General features: G+C 39.8%; 1 protein-coding gene across 3 annotated transcripts in view; it reads right to left on the reverse strand.

The window, feature by feature from the left end:
• The window catches only part of TRIM33 (tripartite motif containing 33), a 161,473-nt gene that overhangs the window by 49,129 nt on the left and 85,243 nt on the right, over positions 1 to 27,101 (reverse strand). The window lies entirely within an intron of this gene.

Below are 27,101 nucleotides of genomic sequence, written 5' to 3' on the forward strand. Positions count from 1 at the left end.
GACCATAAGTGTGTGGGTTGATTTCTGGGCTTGCCATTCTGTTCCATTGATCTGTGTCCGTTTTTGTGCTGCTTTGATGACTATAGCTTTGTAGTACACTCTGCAGTCAGGGAGTGTGATACCTCCAGCTCTGTTCTTTCTCAAGATTGTTTTGGCTATTCAAGGTCTTTTGTGTTTCCCTACAATTTTTTAAATTGTTTGTTCAAGTTAACTCTGTGGAAATTATCTTTGGTATTTTGATAGGGGTCGCACTGAATCTCTAGAGTGCCTTGGGTAGTATGGTCATTTTAACAATACTGACTCTTCCAATCCATGAACATGGTATACCTTTCCACCTCTTTGTATCCTCTTCAATTTCTTTCACCAGTGCCTTATAGCAGGGTTCGGTCCCCAACCGGGCCGCACAGCAGGAGGTGAGTGGCAGGGGAGTGAGCAAAGTTTCATCTGTATTTACATCCGCTCCCCATGGCTCACATTACCACCTGAGCTCCACCTCCTGACAGATCAGCAGCAGCATTAGATTCTCACAGGAGCACGAACCCTACTGTGAACTACACACGTGAGGGATGTAGGTTGCGTGCTCCTTTTGAGAATCTAATGCCTGATGATCTGAGGTGGGGCTGAGGTGGTGAAGCTAGCACTTGGGAGTGGCTGCAAATACAGATTATCATTAGCAGAGAGGTGTGACTGCACAGAGACCATAATAAATCAATTGCTTGCAGACTCATATCAAAGCCCTATCAGTGAGTGGCAAGTGGCAAGTTGCATCTTAAAGAGTAGACTGGACATAATCAACACACTTCAGGTGTCACTGTCTCCCATCACCCCCATATGGGACCATCTAGTTGCAGGAAAACAAGCTCAGAGCTCCCATTGATTCTGCATTATGGTGAGTTGTATAATTATTTCATTATATATTACAATGTAATAATAATAGAAATAAAGTACACAATAAATGTAATGGGCTTGAATCATCCCCAAACCATCACCCCAGCCCCACCCCCGGCCCAGGATTGAGGAATATTGTCTTCCATGAAACTGATCCCTGGTGCCAAAAAGGTTGGGGAATGCTGCCTTATAGCACGGGACTTTTATCTCCTTAGTAGGCTTATTTCTAAATATTTTATTCTTTTTAATGTGATTATAAATGGGATTGTTTCCATAATTTCCCTTTCTGATAGTTCGTTGTTAGTGTATAGAAGTGCAACAGATTTCTGATATTAAATTTGTACCCTGCAACTTTACTGAACTCACTGATGGGCTCTAGTAGTTTTTTGGTGGGGAATGAAGTTTTAAAGTGGTCTGAAATTATTAGGCAGTGGGTGATCATATTAAGTACAGACTTTGATAAGTAACAAGAGAAAAAAACAGTATGAATAACTTTGGAGCTAGTAAAATGGGGGGAATGGAATTATGAAAAATACTTAGCCAATCCAAAAGAAGAAAAAAAAAGAAGGAAAAATAAAATGGGAAGGAAAATAAGAAATGATGAAACGGTAGATTTAAATGAAAATATAAGTACAGTTGAACCTTGAATAATGCAGGAGTTAATCTGCATATAACTTACAGTCAGCACTCCCAATTCAGGGTACCTCTGCATGCAGGGATTCAACCAACCAGACTGTGCAGTACTGTAGTATTTACTATTGAAAATATCCACGCATAAGCGGACCTATGCAGTTCAAACCCATGTTGTTCAATGGTCAACTGTACTTACATTACATTTAAGTCACTAAGTCAGCTAAAGGATAAAGATTCTTGGGCTTAATTTTGAAAAATCCAACCATATTCGTTCACAAGCAACAAATCCAGAACATAAGGAAAACAGCAAAGTAGAAAGTAAAAATGAAAGGAAAAAGGTATACCATGCAATTCACTAACCAAAAGAAAGCTGGCAAACAAGACAAAATTCAAGGCTAACATAAGAGACAGGTCAACTCAAATGGCTCAATTCACCAGTAGAATCATTTTAAGTATGTTCCTGACAACATAGCTTAAATGTATAGAGAGCAAACAGTGATAAAACAAGAAGAAATTAAGAAACTGAGAATCATAATTGGAAATTTTAACACATCTCTTAGTAAAAGAACAAACAGAAGACCTGAGGCTATAGACAGAACACAACATACTTGAGGACTACTATACTTGAGTGTAGAACACTACCTGAAGTACAATATACATTCTTTTCAAATACACACAGAACCTTCAAAGAAAGCAATTTTATACTAGGCCAGAGGTCAGCAAACTTTTCGTGTAAAGGTCCAGACAGTACATATTTTTAAGTTTGCAGACTCTAAGGCCTCTATCACAACTGCTCATCTGTCCTCTGCCTTCATAGTAAAGAGAGAAGCCATGGTAGCATGATTGGATTTGGTCTATAGGTCATAGTTTACCAATGGGTGGGTGCACTAGCCCATAAAGTGTTAACAAATTTCAAAAGACTGAAATAATACAAGCCACATACTCTAACCACAATGAAATAAATTAAAACTCAAAGGGGGGGGGGAGATAAGTTTTCCATGTGTTTGGAAGTTAAAAAACAAAAAACTATTCTATAACCAATCCACTGTTCAAAGAAGAAATTATAATGGAAACTAGAAAATATTTTGAATTAAACTGTCAAAATTCCATGTAACAAACTGTAAGATAGGACTATGGCAGCACTTAATAGGAAATTAACATTTATTAGGAAAAGGGATGATATTTAGTAAGCCAAGCATTCATCTCAAGAAGGGAGAAAATAGGGACTTCTCTGGTGGTGCAGTGGTTAAGAATCTGCCTGCCAATGCAGGCGACACGAGTTCTATCCCTGGTTTGAGAAGATCCCACATGTCGCGGGGCAACTAAGCCCGTGCACCACAACTACTGAGCCTGCACTCTAGAGCCTGTGAGCCACAACTACTGAGCCCATGTGCTGCAACTACTGAAGCCCGCGGGCCTAGAGCCCATGCTCCACAACAAGAGAAGCCACGGCAATGAGAAGCCCGCACACCGAAACGAAGAGTAGCCCCTGCTCGCCACAACTAGAGAAAGACCGCACCCAGCAACAAAGACACAACGCAGCCAAAAATTAATTAATTAATTAACTATAAACAAAGAATGGAGAAAATAAACTTAAAAGCTTTTTCACAGCAAAGGAAACCGTAAACAAAACAAATAGACAACCCTCATAATGGGAGAAAATATTTGCAAACAAAGTAACTGACAAGGGATTAATCTCCAAAATCTACAAACAGCTCATGCAGCTCAGTATCAAAAAATACAAACAACCCAATCAAAAAATGGGCAGAATATCTAAACAGATACTGCTCCAAAGAAGACATACAGATGGCTAAAAAGCACAATGAAACGATGCTCAACATCACTATTAGAGAAATGCAAAAACTACAATGAGGTATCACTTCACACCGGTCAGAATGGCCATCATCAAAAAATCTACAAACAATAAATGCTGGAGAGGGTGTGGAGAAAAGGGAACCCGCCTACACTATTGGTGGGAATGTATAATAAATTGGTACAGCCACTATGGAGAACAGTGTGGAGGTTCCTTAAAAAACAGAGCTACCATGTGATCCAGCAATCCCACTCCTGGGCACATATCTGGACAAAACCATAATTCGAAAAGATACACGCACCCCAATGTTCACTGCAGCACTATTTACAGCAGTCAGGACATGGAAGTAACTTAAATGTCCATCAACAGAAGAACGGATAAAGAAGATGTGGTGTGTGTGTGTATATATATAAATAATGGAATATTACTCAGCCATAAAAAAGAACAAAATAATGCCATGTGCAGCAATATGGATGGACCTAGAGATTGTCATACTGAGTAAGTTGGACAAAGACAAATATCGTATGAAATCGTTTATATGTGGAATCTAAAAAAAATGCTACGAATGAACTTATTTACAAAACAGAAATAAAGTCACAGGTGTAGTAAACAAACTTATGATTACCGGGGGTAAGGGAGAGGAGGGATAAATTGGGAGATTGGGACTGACATATACACACTACTATATATAAAATAGATAACTAATAAGGACCACAACTACTGAGCCCGTGTGCTGCAACTACCAAAGCCTGCGTGCCTAGAGCCCGTGCTCCACAAGAGAAGTCACCACAATGAGAAGCCTGCGCACCTCAATGAAGAGTAGCCCCCGCTTGCCACAACTAGAGAAAGCCCTCATGCAGCAACGAAGACCCAACAGAGACAAAAATAAATAAGTAAAATTAAAAAAATTTTTAAAAAGATATTAATAAAACCTGGTATCAAGAAATTTGAAATTTTAGACAAAATGGACAAATTTATAGAAAAATAACTTTGCAAAACTGATAGAAGAAACAGAAAACCTGAACCACAGAGAATCTGAATCTATGTTAAAAAATAAATATAACCACAAAATTCCTATCCAAAATACATATCCTAGAGAAACAAACACGCGTGTATCTCAGGAGACGGGAAGGAATGTTTTTATTTTTTATACTAGCCAAAACTAGAAACAACCCGAATTACTATCAATAAAAGAATGAATTAACTGTAGCCAAGAGGTTCCCAAACTTTTTCAGATCATGATGCCATTTAGCATCTCAGCAGTTTTTTTTCACAGAACTAAAAGAAATACCTAACAAAAGTTCAGATTTTTAAAGATATTTTAGTTATTCTTTAAACCGTACTTTTAGATACTTTTCTGTGTGTGTGTGTACGTGTGTGTATATATACATACATACATATATATATATATATATATCTTGTGATTTTTAAAGACTTTTTAAAAGTATCCAGTCAATGAATTCTTCTATTTGCCCTAAGCATTCAAAGGGTAGAAACACCACCATAAACAAGACAAAATAGGGTCCCCTTCTTCATTTCCTTACATTCTAATTAATCAGAAAACCAAAACTTAAATAGACTGATGTGACAGAGAGGATATGGATGTTTAAAAATTCTAGGTTGGGTATAGAGAAAAAGGTTCTTTAAGAGTGACATTTATGCTGAGATCTCAAAGATAAGAACTAGCCATACAGAGATCAGAGATGAACCATAAATGATGAGAGGCAGGTTTGCATTGCTGCAAAGAAAAGTGACCAACCAATACTTTTTTTACTTTTGTAATAATTTTACCAATTAACAACATTTTTACCAACAGACATCTCAACCTATCTGTCCCTTTGCCAAATGGATAATTGATGACTCTGAATGTTTCTTTCTCAAATCTTATCTCCCGATATTCCTCTTTTTCAACCTCTCTTAGCCATACCCAATTCTTTTTCTAGTCGTAAGCAATCATTCTGCCAGGTGACTGACTCACTGAGCCTATGCATTCCTCAGATAGTCTGATAGTTCCACAAACTATGATATTAAAATTAACAAGGTTTTTTTCAGCAAAACCAAAATGAATTAACTATTTTTGGAGGTAACTGCTGAAATGAACTACTATTGAACCATATACTCAGTCTCAAGTCTCATAAAGACTGTAAGACTCCCAAAACAGCAAGGACAGTCTCAGTTTTTGTATTACTGTACAGTCATCACCTAGCATGGTACCTGGTACATGGTGAGCACTCAAATACCTACTGAACAAATGAGTTGAATGAATACTGAACTTAAGTTCAATAAACAAGCTGCTTTTTCTCTGACAATAAATGCACCTCATGAAAACAATATGTTTGGATAGGAAATCTTGATTTGTTGCCATAGCCCTTCCTGAGAAGACTGATGGTAGATACGAATTTGTATGTCATTTCTACTAGCTAGTTGGTTCACATCTGAAAGGCTTTTTTGAACTTTAGGAGAATTTACAGCAAAACTAAAAACCCAGTTGGGCAAAAGTTCTTCTGAAGTAGTTGTTCTCAATCTTCACTGAATAACAAAAACCATCTGGGATGATTTACCAGTATTCCTAATATACTGTAAAAAAATTTTTGATACCCAGGATGTAATTTAAGATTCTTATTTAACCAGTCTAGAGCCAGACTAAGGCATCCGTATTTTTTTTAAAGCTCCATAGGTAGTTCTAATATTACATACAGGACTGAGAATATATTCTCTAAACCTAATCTATCCATTCATTTGTCCTCACATTTTTCCCCCCCCCCAGTACCAGTAAGTCTTTATTAATTGAATTTTCCCAGGGAAAAGAAGGGGAAGGGAAAAGGATCAGCATGTGTGTTACAAAATGATAGCAAATGGGAAACGAAGTATCTGGCACAGCAAAATCAACCATCAAATAGAACACTCCCCAGATGGAGTTGCCAAAGCTCAAACGGGCTCAGTCTCCTGCAGTTCCGGAATGTGGGGAAGGGATGAGGGAAAGAACAGACAGGTACGTGCTTTTCTACCCTCCTTCCCTCCCCATAAATTCAAGATTTCACACAAAGCTTTGGTTTCTAGCAGTAAACATGGAATTACATTCATCCGTCTCCTATTAAACAATCTTGTGGCCACTTTACATAAGTTTCTTTCACCTGCATAAAAGTTCCTGAGTGACATGGATATACATTCATCTTTCCTTTTGTGGTCTCCCGACCCCACTTTCTACATGGAAGGCCCCCTCATTGCTTCTCTCTACCCTAGGATTAGAGATTAAAGTAGGTTTTAATCCATCCAAAGACAACAGTCTGTTTGGCATGAATCACATCAAGGAATGGTCATGATTCAAGAGACTGGGAACAAGGGATGGAGAGTTCTTACTTCAGGATTTGTGCACAAATCATTTAACTGCAGATACTACACAAATTAAATGTATGGTGTATGGGCTGTTTGTGGGGGGAGGAGGGGCATGACGGGGAAATAGAGGAGGGGGTAGGAATCTAGTTTTTAGGACAGAAGCTCGTGTTCGAAATAGGAGAAGGGGAACACAAAAGAAAGTGTGGTTCAAGACCCCCCCCCCACTTCAAGAAGAGAGGCCCCCAAGCTTATGTTTCAGATCTTTCTGCTTGGTGCAGAACCTTTTGTCAAAGATGCTTTGGCTATTTTTCTCAATATAAAAAGAAGTTTGTAAACAATAAAATCCCAAAAGAACATGGAAAAGATCAACACATTATATTTACACAAACTAGGCCACCTAGCAATCACCAAATCAGCTACTTGTGAAGTCCTATGAAGCCCAAATACAATAACTAGAGGGGGGCAGCAATTGGCGGAGACAAGAGCCCAGGATCAGATGTACATCACCCAATGAGTTCTACTGCATTTGCCCCGTTACAACAGTGAGGTGGGTTTGCAGTGATCTCACAGCACGTAAACGACACCCACTCTCCTTTAGCTACCATGACACTAATCACTGCTGCAGCAGGGCAGGACACTGGCTCTGGGAACCACAAAGAAGCCATCGCTGATGGTCTCTCTGGAAGCCAAGGAGGAAAGGTCCAGAATTGTTAAAGGTTAAGGATCTTGTCCTTGCTTCATATATCCATACCTGGGCAGCCCAAGATGAGTACAGAGGCATCGTTCTTAAAACCTATCTTTACCAACTCACATTTTTTTAGCAAAACACACACTTATACCCTGTTGTGCATATAGGCCTAGCCTAATCCAGTGAAGGATGGATCTAGTATGTAAAGCGAGTCCTGTGCCCTGGGATTAGAGGTCTGGAACAGGAGCCCTTTATCACACATACAGACGGGCCTTCGCCTAATCTTGGCTTCCCCTCTCTGCGCCTTTTACCTGGCCCAGCCTCTCCTAACCTCTCTGCACCACCTTTTCCTGTTCAGACCAATTTCCAGTCTTTCAGTAGAAGGAGACCAAGTCATGGGGCAACCCAGTTAAAACCTAGTCTCCCATGAAACACTTAAGGTGGAGGAGTTTCAAGAGGACACTATGGCAGAAAATCTAGCTCTAATTGGCAAAAATGAGGTAGCTCAATAGGCTATACACTCCAAATAGTTGTTCTCTCTGGTGATACAGTAACAAAAAGGAGTCCTGCTGTGCAGACCCGGAGCTGCTGCCAACTTATCCCTGAGACTGCTCACATACCTCCTAAGAACACAGTGCAGGAATGAGGGCCTTAGATTAAAATACACAAAAATACAAAACTAGAATATTTATATTATGGAAAAAAAAAGTTAAATGCACAAGATACGTCATCCACAAACAGCTAGTGCAGTTGGCATCCTGGAGAAAGTGGGACACAAGGTACAGTCATCCGAGGGAGCAAATAAATAAAATTGTATTGGCCCAAGATGGGGTAGGAGTGAGCTTAGAAACAGCAGGTCTGCAGCTGTTCCCTCAACCACCCCTTTCACCTATCATCACACAACCCACTACTTGGGACAGTTCTCAGCACCCTATCCCAAGAGGGGGTTATGAGAGACAAGATGTGGAAAACTCTGCCTTACCCCTGAGATATTCCCTCCCAAAGAATGTAGTGGCTTGTGGTTTGGGTCCATCAATCTGGTCTCATGCTTAATCTTCTCACTTTGGCATGGGAAATATTATTCCATACCTTTCTTTAAGAGTACAACAACTTCCTTATCCAGGCCACTTTCAAAAGCTGGAGATTCTGGGGGTGGAGACTCAGATAAAGCATGCAGGGAGGGTTACCCCGCAAAGTCCTCAAGTGCATCTGGATAGAGCATGATTGGAGTTCCTTTGCCTCACCCCTTCCCCCCATCAAGAGGGAAGAGGGGGTGATGTTGTGGACCCTGGCCTGAGATACATGGCAGTGCTAGCTGCCCCTACCCACCCTGTCCCCACTTTCTCCACTCTGCCAATTGATGCTTGCTCCTCAAAACTTCCTGATCACAAAACGTCCATCCATTTTTTTTAATTTAAAAGCCTAATTCCAAGAAAAGGTATTTCTTTAGGAAAATATTTTAGAGAAATTTCACTTATATAGTTCCAGTCAAGTGACCGTCACTATAAACTATACTTCTGTTACTCTTTAACAAAAATGTCTGATATTAGATTCTAAGCAACCACACTCTCTTAAACCATATTGATCCTCAAAAACAATCTACAAACACCCTTCTCTAACTATACAGAAAACTGCAATCAGGGATTAAAAAATATTAAGGTGGAACAAAGGTGACTTCCACTATTAACCATGACAGATTAACTGGCACCAGACTAGCCCTGCCACCAAAAACTATAAAATAAGACAGAAATACATGATACAACTATATTCAATCATTGGACTACATGCAGAAAAATTCTGCAGTTCCTTAGAGAGCACTTGTCTGTCTGTAGACAATTACATGATAACAGCACAGAGGGCTGGAGACCAAGCAGAACACAGAAGTCTCTCTGAGCTGAGGAGGCAGAAATTAGGGCTTGGGACAACCTGAGCCACTGGAATCCATGGAGCAAGGCACTAGAATGGAAGGAGCTGTGTGGGGTGAGGTTGGGGAGTGGGGGTGAAGGGAGAAAGAAAAGTGAATTCCTCCTTCCTCCCAAGTCCTTAGCCAACATCTGGGCTGTACATACACAGGATGAGATTATGCAAGGATTAACAGAGAGCAGCTGCTATAAAGTTGACACTGTAAGACAGAAACTAGAAGTCAAGCAGTTCTGGGAGACAGAATTCCAGCTGAGCCAGAGGAGGAATTGATTTTGTTCAACTCCGCAGGCATCTACCTGAGAAACCAGAAAGCCTACACATTAAATGAAAGGACTATACCTCAAATAATTTCTATCCTAGGCCTATCCTGTCCTAACAAAGCCTAAAATAAAGCCTTCACAAGATCTTCCAAGAAATAGATGTTAGAAGTTGAGAGGGGCTTGGGAAATACCTTGGCTTTCCACAGATCCTTCCTAACAAAGGATAAAACCAAGCTTATACAAGATCAAGGTGATCAGCCAGTAATTTAACTGCCTGCTAGAACAACAATCAACAGTCTGCAGAGGAAGATAAAAGAATTCAGAGTTTCTATAATATATCATCCACAATGTCCAAATCTCAATTAAAAATCACTAGGTATTCCAAGAAACAGGAAAGTATGACTCAAAGTAAAGAAAAACATATTCAATAGGCACTGTCACCAAGATAGTCCAAATGCTATATTTAGCAAAGACCTCAAATAGGCTACTGGATATTTATTTAAAATTTAAATGAAAACAGGTTCTTAATGAATGAACTGATAATAAGTCCTAGCAGAGAAATAGAAAGTATTTTAAAAAATGGAAATTCTAGAAAAGTATAATAATTGAAATGAAATAACTCACTGAATGGGTCTGGTAGCAAATGGGAGATGACTGAAGAAAGGGTGAGTGAAAATGAACACATATGAAAAGTTATAAAATCTGAAGAAGGGAGAGAATAGACTGAAGGAAAATGAACAAAGCCTCAGGGACCTGTGTGACAAAATCAAGGGTCTAACATACGTGTAACTGGTGTCCCAGAAGACAGTAAGAATGTGGAGAGAAAAACTTTTTTAAATGGCCAACTTTCCAAATTTGATGAAAACCATAAACTTATAGGTACAAGAACTTCAGTGAAACACACACAGGATGAACAGAATGAAATACATACCTAAAAACATCATGGTTCAAATGGTGAAGACCAAAGAAAATCTTGAAAGCAGCCAGAGAACTGTCAAACAACATTCAGGCGAGAACAGTATGAATGATATAATTAAAAACAAAGATGGCCAGAATACAAAGTAATGACAGCTTTTAAATGTTGAAAGAAGAAACTGTCAATCCAGAATTCTGTAAATAGCGCAAATATCCCTCCAAACTGAGGATGTTCCAATGAATGGAAGCTAAGAGTATTCATTGCCAACAGACCTACAAAACAAGAAATGCTGAAGAATATTCTTCAGGACAAAGGAACATGATAAAAGATGTAGAGAAACAGAAATTGTAATAAATGGGTAAATATAAAAGACTGGGTTTTTATTTTCTCTCCTCATAATTTCCTTAAGAGTCTAAACATTAAAAAGAACACTGGAAGGTAGGGTTTATAATGCATTTATGAATAAATGATACAGCATTAGTACAAAGGATGAGGATTTGATAAATGGAATTATTCTTTTGTAAGGTTATTTGTGAAGTGAGAAATAGTACAATATTTTAAGTAGGCTTTAAGTTAAAGCTGCGTATCATTAGCCCTAGAGCAATCACTGAAAATAATAAAGAGGTACACCTTAAAAAGCCAAAAGTGGATATAAAATGAAATACCAAAAAAGTTTTAACTTAAAAGATGGCAGGAAAGAAACAACAGAACAAAACACAAGAGAAAATAAAAAACAAAAAGTTAAGCCTAACCTTATCACTAAATACATTAAATGTAACAGGATTAAACATTCCAATTAAAAGAGCAAGAGCTTCCAATTAAAAGAGAGAGCAAGGAGCCCTCAACTATTTATGCAATAAAAATACACAACATGGGCTTCCCTGGTGGCGCAGTGGTTGAGAATCTGCCTGCCAATGCAGGGGACACGGGTTTGAGCCCTGGTCTGGGAAGATCCCACATGCCGCGGAGCAACTAGGCCCGTGAGCCACAACTACTGAGCCTGCGCGTCTGGAGCCTGTGCTCCGCAACAAGAGAGGCCGCGATAGTGAGAGGCCCGCGCACCGCGATGAAGAGTGGCCCCCGCTTGCCGCCACTAGAGAAAGCCCTCACACAGAAACGAAGACCCAACACAGCCAAAAATTAAAAAAAAAAAAATACACAACATATAATTGATAATTCCTATATTCAGGCAGCTCTACTACCTCTTTTTTTCCTCTATCTATATTAACAAATATTTGTTCAATAGATGAAATGTCTGAATTTGTGTCAAATACTGTTATAGGCTCCTGGGACTTAGTGAACAAAACAAAGACACCTACCCTCATGAAGCTTACATTCTAATGGGAAGAACACAAAAAATAAAAACAAGCTATAAATTATAGAATATGTTTAGAAGGTGATAAGTGCTCTATATAAAAAAATACAGAGCAGGATAAGGCAGATTAGGAGTGATGGGGCAAATTGCAATTTTAAATACAGTGATTAGAATAGATCTCACTGGCAAAGTTACATTTAAACAGAGACTTGACGGATATATGAAAGTTAGCTATGCAAATGGGTGGAGCAAGAAAGTTCTAGTTAGAGAAAATAGGCAGGTAACAACATCTCTGGCATGTTTTAGAATCAGCAAGAAAGCCAGTGCAGCTGTAGCAGAGTGAGAGGTAAGAATAGTAACAGATGAAATGCGTGTATATAGGCCTCTATAAGGAATCTGACTTTTACTCTTATTGAACAGGAGAACCACTACTTTTGGGCAGGAAAGTGACACAGTCTGATTTGAGATTCATTCTAGTGGTTCTGTTAAGAATAAACTGAAGAGGGACAATATGAGAAGCATGGGGATGGTTTAGGAGACTACTGTAGTAATCCATACAGGAAATGATGGTGGCTGAGACCAGGCTAGTAGCAATGGAGCTAACAGCAATGAGGTAGTAGAAGTTGTGGGATCTGGGGATATATTTTAAAGGTGGAGCCAAAAAGATGTTCTGATATGTTTGGGTTTGGGTTTGGGTATGAGAAAACAGTGGAGTCAAGGATGATGCCAAGATTTCTGGCCTATGCAACAGAAAAAATGCAATTGCAACAAATTGAGATGGGGCAAGGCTGCCAGTGAAAAAGGTTGGGAGAAGGTATCAGTTCAGTTTTGGATAAACAGTTGACCCGTGAACAATGCAGAGGTTAGAGACCCCAACTGACCATGCAGTCGAAAATCCAAGTACTGATTTTGCAGTTGACCTTCTCATCCATGATTCCACATCTGCGGATTCAACCAACCTTGGATTGTGTAGCACTGTAGTATGTATTTAGTGAAAAAAATCCACATATAAGTGGACCCACACAATTCAAACCTGTGCTGTTAAATGGTTCACTGTATTATATGAGAAAGCAGACACTCATGTAGAGATGTTACAGTCTGTAGAACAGACAAATCTGAAAGTTCAGGAGAGAGTACTAAGCCAGAAATAGGAATTTGAACATCACCAGCATATGGATGGTATTTAAAGCCATAAGACTGTAGTTATAGATCATGGAGTAAGGCCTGGCACATTCAAAATTAGGAATCCAGAAAAATGAGCAAATGAGACTAAGAAGTAATCAGTATGGTAAAAGGAAAACTGAAAGAATGTGGTCTCCTGGTAGCAAAGTAAATGAAATGTATTAAGGGAATGATCAGCCATGTCAAATGTTGCTGATATATAAGGTATTAAGATGATGACTGAGAAATGACCTCTAGGTTTAGTAATGCAATGGTTATTGGTGACCTTGAAAAGAACACTGTTGGGAGAATGCTGATAGTCAAATATGTATATTTAAGAGAATGGGACAGGAGAAAATGGAGACCATGTTATAAGCAATACTTTCAAAAAGTTTTGCTGCAAAGAGCAACAGGGGCCGTTGCTAGCAGGGAAAGTAGGTTAAAGATAAAGTCTTGTGTTTTCCTTCATTTTAAAGATGGAAGAAAAAATAGCAGAATATTGAAATACTGATGGGAGTGACTGCTAGAGACTGAAAAAACTGAAACCGGCAGAGAAAAGGCCAAACTGCTGAAGCAATGTCCCCAGCTACATAAAATGAGATGGAATCTAAGTGTGTATTAATTGGAGCAACTGGCTTTATAGAGGAAGAGAGTTTAATTAAGGTAAGACAGAAATGTAGAAATGTGGGTACAAGTGTTTACAGAAAAGTAAATGTGGTAGAGGGAGTCTGCACAAGTACTCTTTTGATTGTTTCATTTTTCTCAATAAAGTAGGAAGCAATACGAATATTTGGGAGTGAGAATAGAGGGTGAAAGTTGGACATTTAAGACAGAAAAGGTGTGAATGCACGGTACGATTGCCAGGCAACATTAGGGTCTATCTGAGGTTAAGTGGTCATGAATTGAGAGTGAGACCAGCTGGGGTCATTATGTGTTTTTTCTCCTGTGATATTCAACTGCATAAGCGAAGCATGATAGAAGTTGAGTTTAATCAGGATGGTGGTTTTACCAAGGGAGTTCAACCAAGTGGGATATGGGAGTCAAGGCTAAAAGCAAGGGAGTGAAAATGATTAGCCATTAAATTAAACTGAAAATGGGTTAAGTGAGAATATAAAGAAATGAGGTAAAGTGAAAGGGTAGTACAATCAATGGATTAAAATAAGTCACTGTATGGTGAATAACTGCTGAAGTCTGGTACTGAGCAGAATGAGCTAGAATGATGGGATATGTGTTTACAAAGAGGAATGCTTAAAACTGAACATAATTATTGGAAATGTCAAGGTCTAGTATATGGTCTCAGGTGTGAGTGGCAATGTAGAGGGCATAAATCTTAGAAAGGAGTTCAAAAAACAAAGACCAGAGTGTCAGAAGGATCGAATCTAAGTATATTAAAATTGCCAGGAATTAAGACAATAATAGAATACCACAGATTGCCACTGCGTTAGGAACTAAAATCTGTAAGAGATAAAGTGGAATGACCCAAGGGTTTTATGGGACAGTATCAATGAGGGACACGAACAATGGCACTTGAGATTAACATTTAGAGATTTTTCAGGGAGGAAGGAGGAAGAATGGTCTAAAAAATAGCAAAGAGAAGACCTACCTCACATCTCCAGGCCTAGTAATACATGGGATGTCAAAGAAAAAACAGCCACCAGTTAAAAAGACCGCAGAGGAAGCAATGTTCTAGAGCCCTGTTTCCATTATAGCAAAGGAGGTACAGAAAGGGATCAAAAAAGAGGTTGAGGATATAGAAATCCTGCTGATGACAAACCATGAATCACAGAGAACAAAGTAGCAGAAACTGCCACGTGGGAGCCTTATGGGAATTAAAGCATGGCAGATGAGGGGAGACCTGGGAGTGTGGGGCTTTTCTTGGATGACAAATAGGGATAAAGAACATAATAATATTAGTCCTAGCAGATTTAAAGCAGATAATAATGGAGAAATTGCAAATATTGGTGGTAAACAAGGGTGGGGCCTAGGGCTTTCTCTTTTAATCTGTTAATGGAGAAGAAATTCTAGTTCTAGCAAGTCAACCACATCTTCACTCCAGATGAGGATAGAAGAGTCAGAATTGTGTGGTCTTAGAATGTGAAGGTTTAGTCATGACCCTCATTTCAGGAGACGCAAACTCACTCCAAATGTATATGTTACATCTTGCCTCATGATGACAGAGTGAAGGGAACAGAGAAGTTCTGAGAAGGTACACTGAGTGTGAGGACCTTCTCTATTTGTGATGAGGGGGGCAGAAGGTCTATGGGATGCCTTCCAAAATGACAGGCCTTTACTAAATAGCTTTATCAATTAAACAGTTAAGAATTCAACACATACCACCATCCTCCCTACTTCTATCAAGCTCAATCTGAGTTTATCATAAAATAGTCAGTGTTTATATTACTACAAGGTCTCAAATTTAATATGGTCAAAACTTAACTATCAACTCCCTAAATACACCTAACAAACCATGTCTTCCCACAGTCTTCCACACCTCAGTAAATTCAATCCTAATCGTCCATTACTCTTGGTAAACTGAAAGCCAAAACTCTTGGTGTTATTGGTATCTCATACAACCCATGTATCAGCAAATCCACATTATCATTTTCAGGCATCAAATCCAAGTTCAAAATATATTTAGAACTGGATTATATCTTAATATCTCCAGTGTTAGTCTAAACCACCATTATTTCTTGCCAAAATTATTGAGAACAACCTCCTAACTTAATCTCATGATTCTGTCCTTGCTCTTTCTCTAATCTCTCCTCACTAGAGCTAGTGCGATCCTTTTAAAACAATCAGTCAAATTATTCCACTGCTCAAAAGCTTGAGCATCTGACTCAGAGTAAAAAACAACATTCTTACCATAACCTACAAAGCACTAAATAATTTGGCCCTTCCTGCCCCTGACCTCATCTGATAGCAATCTTCCCCTTGTTAACTGCACTCAGACCATACAGTTACTCAAAGATGTCAAATATGCTACTATCTCTGGCCCTTTGCACTTGCTTTCTCTCTACTTGAAGCATGCTCCTCACTGCCAAATTTAAGCAAGTCCTGCTCCCATTCTTCCTTCAGTCTCTACTCAAATCCCACTTCATCACCGAAGCCTTTTGAAACCACCCTAATTTAAAACAAAAACCTACAAACCTGCATGCTCACATGCTCTGTTCCAAATTCCCAGCTTTATTTTTCTCTATGACAATTACCACCTGATATATTCACTATTTGTTTGACTCTACCATGAAAAATTAAGTCCTTGGGGACAGTGACTTCACTTTGTTCACTGAAATATACCATGCCTGGCACTCAATAAGCATGCAACTATTTGTTGAATTAATAAATGATTGTAAACATTGTCCAGCGATAAGCCAAGGAGTATAATAAGAATAATTTCTTTTCTTGAACTTTGTTTCTTTTGGAGTTGACTTAATTCTCAATGTACTGATTCCTAATGTTTCTCATGTTCCATCAGGTATGTCAAAAACTTGTCAATATTATTTTTCAAATGACCTAATATAACAAATTTAATAGAAGTGGTTCCATTTTTTTTACTGGAGACATCCTTAATGGGGTCCTCAGTCTTCATGCTTCAGTCTAAACTAGCTCCTGCACAGCTGTCATTCTGGGCATTCCCATTCACTTTCTTGGTTTATTAACATTTCTGTGGATCACATTCTCTAATAGCTCTCCAGAAAGAGGCGTATGGGAGGCAGTTTCTGAATCCTTGCATGCTGAAGAATGTGTACATCTTACTCACATTGATTAATAGTTTAGATATAGAATTCTAGGTTGAAAATCTTTCCCTCTCACCCCACAACTTTTTTTTAAACATTTTTTTATCACCCCGCAACTTTTTTTTTTTTTTTTTTTTTTTAAATTTTATTTATTGATTTATTTATTTTTGGCTGTGTTGGGTCTTTGTTTCTGTGCGAGGGCTTTCTCTAGTTGCGGCAAGCGGGGGCCACTCTTCATCGCGGTGCGCGGGCCTCTCACTATCGCGGCCTCTCTTGTTGCAGAGCAGAGGCCCCAGACGCGCAGGCTCAGTAATTGTGGCGCACGGGCTTAGTTGCTCCGCGGCATGTGGGATCTTCCCGGACCAGGGCTCGAACCCGTGTCCCCTGCATTGGCAGGCAGATTCTCAACCACTGCGCCACCAGGGAAGCCCCACCCCGCAACTTTTGAAGTTACAGTTCCAGCATCTTCTACCTCCTAGTATTGCTATTTTTAAAGATCATATTTAGATTTCCAATTCATTGCAGGTTACCTACTTCGATTCTTTGGAAACTCTGTTGATCTTCATTTTAACCCATAGCATATCGCCATTTTATGATGATAATACACAGCTTTGATAGAAGCCTTTTACTATCAGCATACTGGGCATTAAACGGGTCATTTCAGATTGGCAATTCTAGGTTCGTAGGAGAATTTCTTGTATTATTTATTTGATAATTTCTTTCATTTCTTTTTCTATAATTTGTACTAGCTGGCAGTTGATCTCTTGTAATTTTTAAATCTTTTTAAAATCTTTTTGTCTTATTTTCTAGGAGACTAAATAGAATTTATCTACCAAACCTATTGATTTTTTTCACCTATCATACTTCCAAGAGCTCTTTCTTATTTTAATTTTGGGGGGGGGGGGGTGCCACATTGCTCGGCATGTGGGATCTTAGTTCCCTGAACAGGCATCAAACCCGACCAGGGATCGGACCTGTACCCCCTGAAGTAGAAGCAGAAGCGTGAAGTCTTAACCACCTGACCTCTGGGGAAGTCCCTTTAATTACTCCTTTTGTGGAGATTCTGTCCTTAATTTGTGACCAATAGCTTGCGATTTTTCAGAATATCATAATTTTTATTTCACACTTCCTTTTGCTCCTGTATTATGTTATGTCCTTTCATGTGGGCAGCTGTGTCAATCAGAAACATGTACAGCTGTAGGGACTAATAGTGGCTCATATAACAAGACCAAATGTAGGCAGTTGATGGTGTTAGTTTAACAACATCAAAGTTAGAATCACTGAGATGATCTTGGCTTTATCCTCATGAGTATATAATGGTGTCAGAATTCCAGGCATCACATCCAAATTCAAGGAAGGAAAAAGGAGGAAGATGGATGACACCAGCAACATCTGTCCCTTTTGTCAGGAAGGTAAAAACTTTCTGAAAATCACCCTCTAAACAGAATTCTGTTTCTATTTTGGGGGCATAAACTGTGGATCAGAGGTACCCTAACGCCAGGAATGCTGAGGAAGGAAATACTTAGCTTTTATAGTCTCTATATTTGAAGCCAGACAAGAGATAGAGAAGTTGAGAATTCTCAACTATCCCACAACGGATGGCATATGACAGTGGCTCTCATCAAATGTCAGATGATCCTTCCATCCATTCATATCCTTTTATATTTAAATATACTTTAATATTTCAGTATTTACTTATTTGGCTGCACTGGGTCTTAGTTGCGGCACACAGGATCTTTTTTTTTAAATACTTTTTAAAAAAATTTTATTTATTTATTTATTTAAAAAATTTTTGGCTGTGTTGGGTCTTTGTTTCTGTGTGAGGGCTTTCTCTAGTTGTGGCAAGCGGGGGCCACTCTTCATCGCGGTGCGCGGGCCTCTCACTATCGGCGGCACACAGGATCTTCGTTTCGATATGCAAACTCTTAGTTGAGGCATGCGGGATCTAGTTTCCTGATCAGGGATCAAACCTAGGCCCCCTGCACTGGGAATGGGAGTCTTAGCCACTGGATGACCAAGAAGTCCCTAAATATACTTTAAAACTGCTCAGAATCACGTGTGAAAGAGAGAGCAGAACTTATGAACTGATGGGCTTCACTGTAAGGCAATCTTTTTCATCAGAAATGAACCCCAAATGGCAACATTAGGAGGCCTCTTCTAATTATTCACTTTCTCCAGAGAGTGACAAAGCCTCTAATTCCAGAAAGCAGAGTAGGGAAGAATAGTAAAATGGAAAAGTTCACTACTGGCAATCTGGAAGCAAATCGAGGTAAGTGAACGTCTCACAGTTTATTGTGCAGATTGATCCTTTAATCTCCCCAATTTCAGCCAAGTACCTCATCCCCACCCTCAATCTAGACCTAATATCCCTAAGTCCAGGGCCTCTGATTTTACTTATCCAGAGAATAAGCCCAACTTTTGTGATACCTATCACCTCTAGATCCTGAGCCACCATAGGTTTCTGGGAAATAAATCAAGTGGCTTCCTTTATATCTCATTCACATGCCCTTGGGTTGTAGTTGGCTCAACTCTACTAGGTAAATTATCAGATCCAACAAATATTCAATCCATTTCCCTGGTTTTGAAAAATTAACTGAAACCTCCATTGGTGTCTCTTCTCTCATTCTTGTCCTTTATAAGTCTATACATTTTTTATTCATTTACTGTGAAGAGAATTACTAGAAGGAGGAGGGATAACGTCATGGTTTAGCTAGAAACCATGAAGTGCTTTGAGGTACAAAATTTCATAAAGTTCTATAGATGCTTTCCTTTTTGAAAACAACTTATGAGGACATAAAGAAAACCAAAGATCTCAATAAAGTGTTTTTTTTAAAAAGAAAAGAAATAGGGAATTCCCTGGTGGTCCAGTAGTTAGGACTCAGGGCTTCCACCGCTGAGGGCCCAGGTTCAATCCCTGGTCGGGGAATTCCCACAAGCCGCCCGGCATGGCCACAAATAAATGAAATGTAACAGACTATTATTGAGCCCTTACTGTGTTAAGCACTTTACAGGTACAATTCTCAACTCAATCCTCACAGCCATCTTATAAGGAAGGTACTACATTTTCTCCGTTTGAAGATACACACTCGCACACACACACACCAAAGTTTGTTATCTGTATCACTATACTATGCAACAATCACCTTTAAAAGGGTAGGTGGGTGGCAGGGGACCCAAAATTCTTATATAGAGTAGGTAAGTCAATAATGATTCTGGAATGAGGCTAAATTTTAATCAAAGAAAAATTCACGGGCTTCCCTGGTGGCTCAGCGGTTAAGAATCCTCCTGCCAATGCAGGGGACACAGGTTTGAGCCCTGGTCCGGGAAGATCCCACATGCCGCAGAGCAACTAAGCCCGTGAGCCACAACTACTGAGCCTGTGCTCTAGAGCCCGCGAGCCACAACTACTGAGCCCACGTGCCACAACTACTGAAGCCTGTGTGCCTAGAGCCTGTGCTCTGCAACAAGAGAAGCCACTGCAATAAGAAGCCTACGCACCGCAACGAAGAGTAGCCCCCACTCGCCGCAACTAGAGAAAGCCTGTGCACAGCAATGAGACCCAATGCAGCAATAAATAAATAGATAGATAAATAAATAAATAAATGAAAAATTCACATCTTTTTGATAAAGTCAAGATTCAACATAAGAAACTAAAAGAAGTACAATGAAATAAAGCTAAGCAAAGAATAAAAATAAAAGAGAACTCTGAGAGTTAGAATACTTAAAAAAAGAATAAACAATTTCAAAAACTGGATCACTAAAATGACCAATAGGGACTTCCCTGGGTCCAGTGGTTAAGAATTCACCTTTCAATGTAGGGGGTGCAGGTTCGATCGCTGGTCAGGGAGCTAAGATCCCACATGCCTCGCAGCCAGAAAACCAAAATATAAAACAGAGCAATATTGTAACAAATTCAGTAATGACTTTAAAAATGGTCCACAACAAAAAAATCTTTAAAAAATAAAATAAAATGACCAATAAGAGACTCAAATCTATGGCTAGACTAATAAAGAATAAGGAAATAAACTCAGCTATTCAACATTATAAACAAGAAAGAGATAGAAACACAGATTTTTGTAAAATCTTTATGGTCTATTTCTAAGCAAGTATGTTTTTATTTTTTTTATTTTTATTTATTTTTAAACTTTTCTTAATGGCTTTTTAAAAAAATTATTTATTTATTTTATTTATTTATTTTTGGCTGCATTGGGTCTCCGTTGCTGTGTGTGGGCTTTCTCTAGTTGCAGCGAGCGGGGGCTACTCTTCGTTGTGGTGCATGGGCTTCTCATTGTGGTGGCTTCTCTTGTTGTGGAGCACGGGCTCTAGGCGCATGGGCTTCAGTAGTTGCGGCACACGGGCTCAGCAGTTGTGCCTCACGGGCCCTAGAGCGCAGGCTCAGTAGTTGTGGCTCACGGGCTTAGTTGCTCCGCAGCATGTGGGATCTTCCCAGACCAGGGCTCAAACCCGTGTCCCCTGCAATGGCAGGCGGATTCTTAACCACTGCAACATCAGCGAAGCCCGGAAGTATGTCTTTAAAACCTCTACTAAATGGTGGGATTTTCTAAGAAAATATATATTATCATAATTGCATGAGTGACTCAAGAAGAGGTGGGAAACCCGACTTGATCAATAAGCATGTGAGAAGCTAAGCCCCTTAAAGAACTAGCCCTAAAAGGCCTGAAGTCCAGACAGGGAAACGGGGTGGATAAGATGGAACGAAAGTGTTAGGGAAGACAAGACACAGAAGTAAACTGGCTTTTAGAAATAGTTCTCCTGACAGTGTTCTGTAAGTTAAGAAATAGCATTTGTAAAGGCAGAGAAGTTTAAAACACGGGGTTACATACTGTAAGAGTGCAAATAGGAGATAACAGATTGTGTACTAAAGAATTTAACCTTGCCCAAAGAGAAGTCTGGCCTTTGCCCTCAGCAGCTGGGAGGGCATCTCTAAGCCCTTGAAATGTACTGTCTGACAAAAGTATCTTTGTTTACTTGGGGCCTTAGGCCATATGCTAATGATATGATTTATGGTAGGGTCTTCAGGTCACACAGTATCAGCTCAACCTCAGAAGGGGCTGGAAACCAGTCAATCACGTGGCCAGTGAACTACATCTACATGACAGAGTTCCAAAAAAAATTCTGGACACCAAGGCTCATGCAAGCCTCCTTGGTTGGCAATATTCTCTTCATGCTGTCACACATCATTGCTAGGAGGAGTTAACTACATTAAGAATTCCACTGAGGGGGCTTCCCTGGTGGTCCAGTGGGTGGGACTCCCCGCTCCCAGCACTGGAGTCCCGGGTTCGATCCCTGGTCAGGGAACTAGACCCTGCACGCATGCCGCAGCTAAGGGTTGGCATGCCACAACTGAAGATCCCATACACCACAGCTGGGACTCAGCGCAGCCAAAATAAATGGATGAATAAATAAATATTAAACAAACAAAAAAGAATTCCACTGAGAAGACACAACTGGGAGTTCCACATTTAGAACTCTCCTAGACTACTCTGCTCCATGTCTTTCCCTTGGATGATTTTAATCTGTATCCTTTCACTGTAATAAATGTTAACTGTCAGTATACATCTTTCAGTGAGTTCTAAGAAATGAATGAATCTGAGGGTAGTCTTAAGAAATCCTGAACTTGCAACGGGTGTCAGAAGTGAGAATGAATAAGATAAATTAAAAAAAAAAAAAAAAGGAAGCGCGAATGGTTTTGGGGACCCCCAAATTCTGCAGTTGGTGTCAGAAGTGAGGGAGGACCCGTGAATTGTTCCCTAACTTCATAGTTGGCGTCAAAAGTGAGATTCACTAGAACCATCCTGACTCATTGAAACTTTTGGTTGGGAAGAGGAAGGAAAAGATGACAAGGGTTATGAACCTTTGATTCCTGGATGACTATCTAGTCACTCATGGTATGGAACTACAGCTGCAGTTATTAGAGGTAAAAGTTACCAACAGAAAGAACTTAGAAACTGTAGCTCCAACTCCCTAGGAGTTGACTCCCTGGATAAACAAGGAAATGCAAACTAATAAGAAACAAGGTAATTAAACAATTCCTTGGTTACTGTTATCTGTAGCAGCTAAAAATGAAGAGTGTACTGGGACAGATCCTGACACCGGGCAAAGTTTAGATTTCAGCCAGTCTGAGCTACAGCCACTAGCCTTAGGGCCATTCCAAAGGGAAAAATTATGCTGGGGAAATAGACAGCACCTCTATGACTTCCAGTCACAAAGTAGTCTGGTTGAGGAAAGACAAAATCAAGAAACTAATGAAACCAGAGTTTACAATGCTAAGGAATTATCTCATTTTGTGGATTGACATTGTATGCTTCCTGAAAAAAACCTTTACTAAAATATTGTAAGAGTGACTGATTACTTAGAGGCAGTACTGTTGATTTTGAATGCTGCAGAATAGAACAGCAATGTTTGAGCTGATGCAGGACCCACAGCTCACTACGGAACCACAGATGGCTACACATAATCTAGACACACAGCAGGTGATTCCTAAGGGGACAGCTAGCTTGGTGGACTGGATAAAAGCCCCTGTGAAGTTTTTTTTACCCTCACAGGTGATTGCCCTTCTCCTATAAATGCCAAATAGAACTCCCCAGAAGAAGTGGCTGATATGCTTCTTAGGCAAGCCACGCCAGATCAGCATTATGCAGAGCAGGATGTTCGTCTGCTGAGGATTAGCATTATGCAGAGCAGGACGTTCGTCTACTGAGTATGCCTCCTACTAAGGTCAAGGTAAATAATGTGATTAAGGGGGACCCTTGTACATGGGCACCCCCATGTAATTTTACTGCTGCAAAACCTAGCAATAATCTGAGAAGCCTTATTAGATTTGTCTCAGCTTTATGGGCCTTACAGATGTTAAGAAAACTATAGTGATTCATGAGAAAATAGGGAAAGACAAAGGGGAGAGTCAAGGGATTTACCCCAGCAGGATGGAAATCTTTAGGTGGCTGTTAAAAAGGGGAGGGGGGAGGTGGTGAATAAAGCAGACAATGATGGGATTGAAACAAAGGTCTTAACGTAGCACTCTTGGAAGTTGGGTGGACCAATGGGAGCCACTGCTGGTCCCCAACATTAAAGGGCATTAAACAACTGTTGTATTTACCCCAGTATGAAGAAATTTTAAAAGCTGGAGGGCAAAGATGACAATGAGAAACCTGACCTTGTACTGCCTGGAGCAACGATTCCATGGATCAATCAACCTGAAAACTGAAGGAGAGGCCAGGATCTTCTGGCTCAAACCCCAGCTGGAAAACACAAGGCAATATGCACTTGTGTGGGTAAAATAGCCAGGGGGTGGATAAGAGACATTTCCGGGACTCCCTGACATGGGAGCCCAATGTGCTATGATTCTAAAACCTGCTGAAGACCTAATGGGAGCTAAGGTTAGATTGGGAGGAGAGGGATGGTTGATAGGATTAAGGTGATGAAAGTTGGACTATATGAACAGACTTTATGTGAAGTAGTTACATCTCTCCTTTATGTGACTATGTCATTGGAATGGATATTATGTCTGACTGGTACTGTAAAACAGAAGACATACAAGTTCACCTTCAGGCGAGTCTTGATTAGACATGGTACATGGAAACCACTAAAACTGCCCAAGTCCAGGGACTTCCCTGGTGGTCCGGTGGCTAAGACTGCGCTCCCAATGCAGGCAGCCTGGGTTCGATCCCTGGGTAAGGAACTAGATCCCACATGCCGCAACTAAGAGTTCGTATGCTGCTACTAAAGATCCCGCATGCCGCAACTTGAAGATTCCCGCATGTCGCAACTTGGAAGATCCCACGTGCCACAACTAAGACCCGGCACAGCAAAATACATACATACATAAATATTTTTTTTTTAAAAAAACTGTCCAAGTCCACAGAACTTGTAGACCTGAGACAGTATAGGATACCTGATGGATAAAATGAGATTACGACTTTAATGACAAATTAGAAGCTGGAGTGCTAGTACCAATGAATTCTTTGTACAATAACCATGTGTAGCCTGTGAAAAAAGTAAATGTTTCATCAAGAGTAACAGTATTAAAGTTTGAATAAAGTAGTGCCACCATAGCATCAGCAGTCCTTGATATGGTTTCAACAATACAAAAAATATATACAGCAGACTAAAAAAGAGTGGCACTCAGTGACTGAACATGCAAATTTTTTTTCTAACTCTGAAAAAGAGCCAACAGCAATTTTCCTTGATGTGGAAGGACCCTAATTTATGTTTACTATACTGCCACAGGGTTATTTCAATTCACCAGCTGACGTATGATTTGTTTAGAAGAGATTTAGACTTGATGCAGGTCCTGAGTGTAATAATATACTATATTAATTTCATGATAATATCAGAAACTAAAGATGAAGGTAAGACTGCCTCAGATGCAATGGCGACACACATGACCAACAGAGGTTGTTGCTAAATATAGCAAAAGTCCAAGGACCTGTCCAAACTGGTGAAATTCTTAGGAATAACCTAGGCAGGAGCCACCCATGACATTCCACAGGTGAAAAAAAATAAACTGCTTCTGCCACCTACCCCTAGAACTAAACAAGAAGCCAACATTTGGTTGGTATATTTGAATTTTGAAGAACACACACTCCATATCTGGGAATATTACCAGCACCAATCAATACAACTACCCAAAAGAAGGTCATGTTTGAACGGGGGCCTAAACAAAGGCAGGCCATGTCTGAACTGCAAAAAAGCAGTCTTTTTCATGATGCTTTTGGGCCCCTGTGATCCACACTCGGACATGATTTTGGAAGTGTCAGCAACACGTACCTACGCAGATTGAAACTTATGGCAAAACCTCTCAGTGCCACTCAGCACAGACCCACCAGGATTCTGGACCAGAGAAGTTCTGGATACCATGGTAAAATTTATGTCATTTAAGAGAAAATTACTAGCTTGCCATTCGGCACTGAGACTGACTCTATGATTGAAGGACACAAAATAACCATGAAACCTGAAATACTCATAATGTTTTGGGTGACAGGGGAACACTCTAATGAGGAAGCGTTCCAGAAGCGTTCCACATAAACAGAGATGGTTTGTGCAGGAACATGCGACCAGGAGGATGCAAAGAAGTATTTATTGTATTTAGGAGCAGGTAGCTGGCCTCTTTTCCTCTAAATATAACTTTTGAACCACAGAGGAGCTGCTGAATGCTATGATCACATAGGTGGTGCTCTATAAAGTCTATTAGCTAACAAAGAGCTGCTTGGTTTATGGATGGTGGTTCCAAGGTGAACAGAAAGCATCCTGTTTACAAGGCCACCACTCTAACTGAAGAAGGTATAAGTAATAACAAATCATATTAATGAGGTGGACTGCATGCTGTTATCCCCTATGTTTGGGTTTTTATTGAACTCTGCAGCTGGTATTAGAAGAGAGAGTGGTCTTGTGGACTGTTTCCTAACTTTTGTACAGATGATAAAGAGAAAGAATCTGGTAAGACTCAATAATGAAAACTTTAAACTTTGACTATGGGGTATCTTTGAAGGGTGTTTTTAAAGGGGGTGGGGTGGGTGGGGCTTAACTACATGTTAGCCAAATGATACTGGCAGCAACGTGGACAGAATGAATTTGACAATATAAAACTCAAAGCAGGGAGACTAGCTGTAAATGTGTTGTAGTAACAGGAACCTAAGCTTTTACGTCCAGTGCCATTGGTTCTGCCATAGTCTATCTAGGAAAACTACAGTGTGAACAAACAAAAGAAAAGGGAATAACATTCAAGAGATAATTAGGACTTGGATATGAGTAGTAAAGGAAAGTGGTGAAGGAAAGGGAAGAATGGATCATGGTTAAACTTTGAGAGGAGTGGTTGAAGCTATTCGTTCACAGGATATAGGATGTCATGTTCCTATTCTTTTTGTTTCGCACCATCAATGTAAAAAGCCATAAGAAATCTAAACGCTCAAAGATCTGACTGCAGCTGTGAGAAAGTAATTTAATGTCTTACTGAGATTACAAGACAAGGGTAAGATATGGACCTCAGGTGAAGGCATTCACAAGATTAGTCACCTCAAGCAAAACATTAGCCAATTCATAAGTAAGATGAGACATTTTGTAACAAAGGATACAAAAGTTTAAAGTAGCATTTCTACACAAATGTTCTGTAGAACAGTAAGAGGTGTCTTGAAAAAGAAAAAAGAGCATTACCTCTATGAGGTCAAGTTTGAAAGATTCCATACACTGTATTCTATATTCTGAATACCACATGGGAGAAAATGAGCATATGGGCTAAAATAGATCTGGAGTCCAAATGCCTGTGTTCAAATCCTGGCTCTACCACTTATGGGGACACCTTGTACAGATTACTAAAGCTTTCTGTGACAAATCTCATTCACCTTTAAAACAGTCAGGATATCAGTACCAACACTGCATGGGTGGTTGGTGTGAATTAAACAAACATGCACCATTAGG

This window comes from Balaenoptera acutorostrata, chromosome 1, assembly GCF_949987535.1.
Source record: "Balaenoptera acutorostrata chromosome 1, mBalAcu1.1, whole genome shotgun sequence".
Taxonomy (NCBI): Eukaryota; Metazoa; Chordata; class Mammalia; order Artiodactyla; family Balaenopteridae; genus Balaenoptera; species Balaenoptera acutorostrata.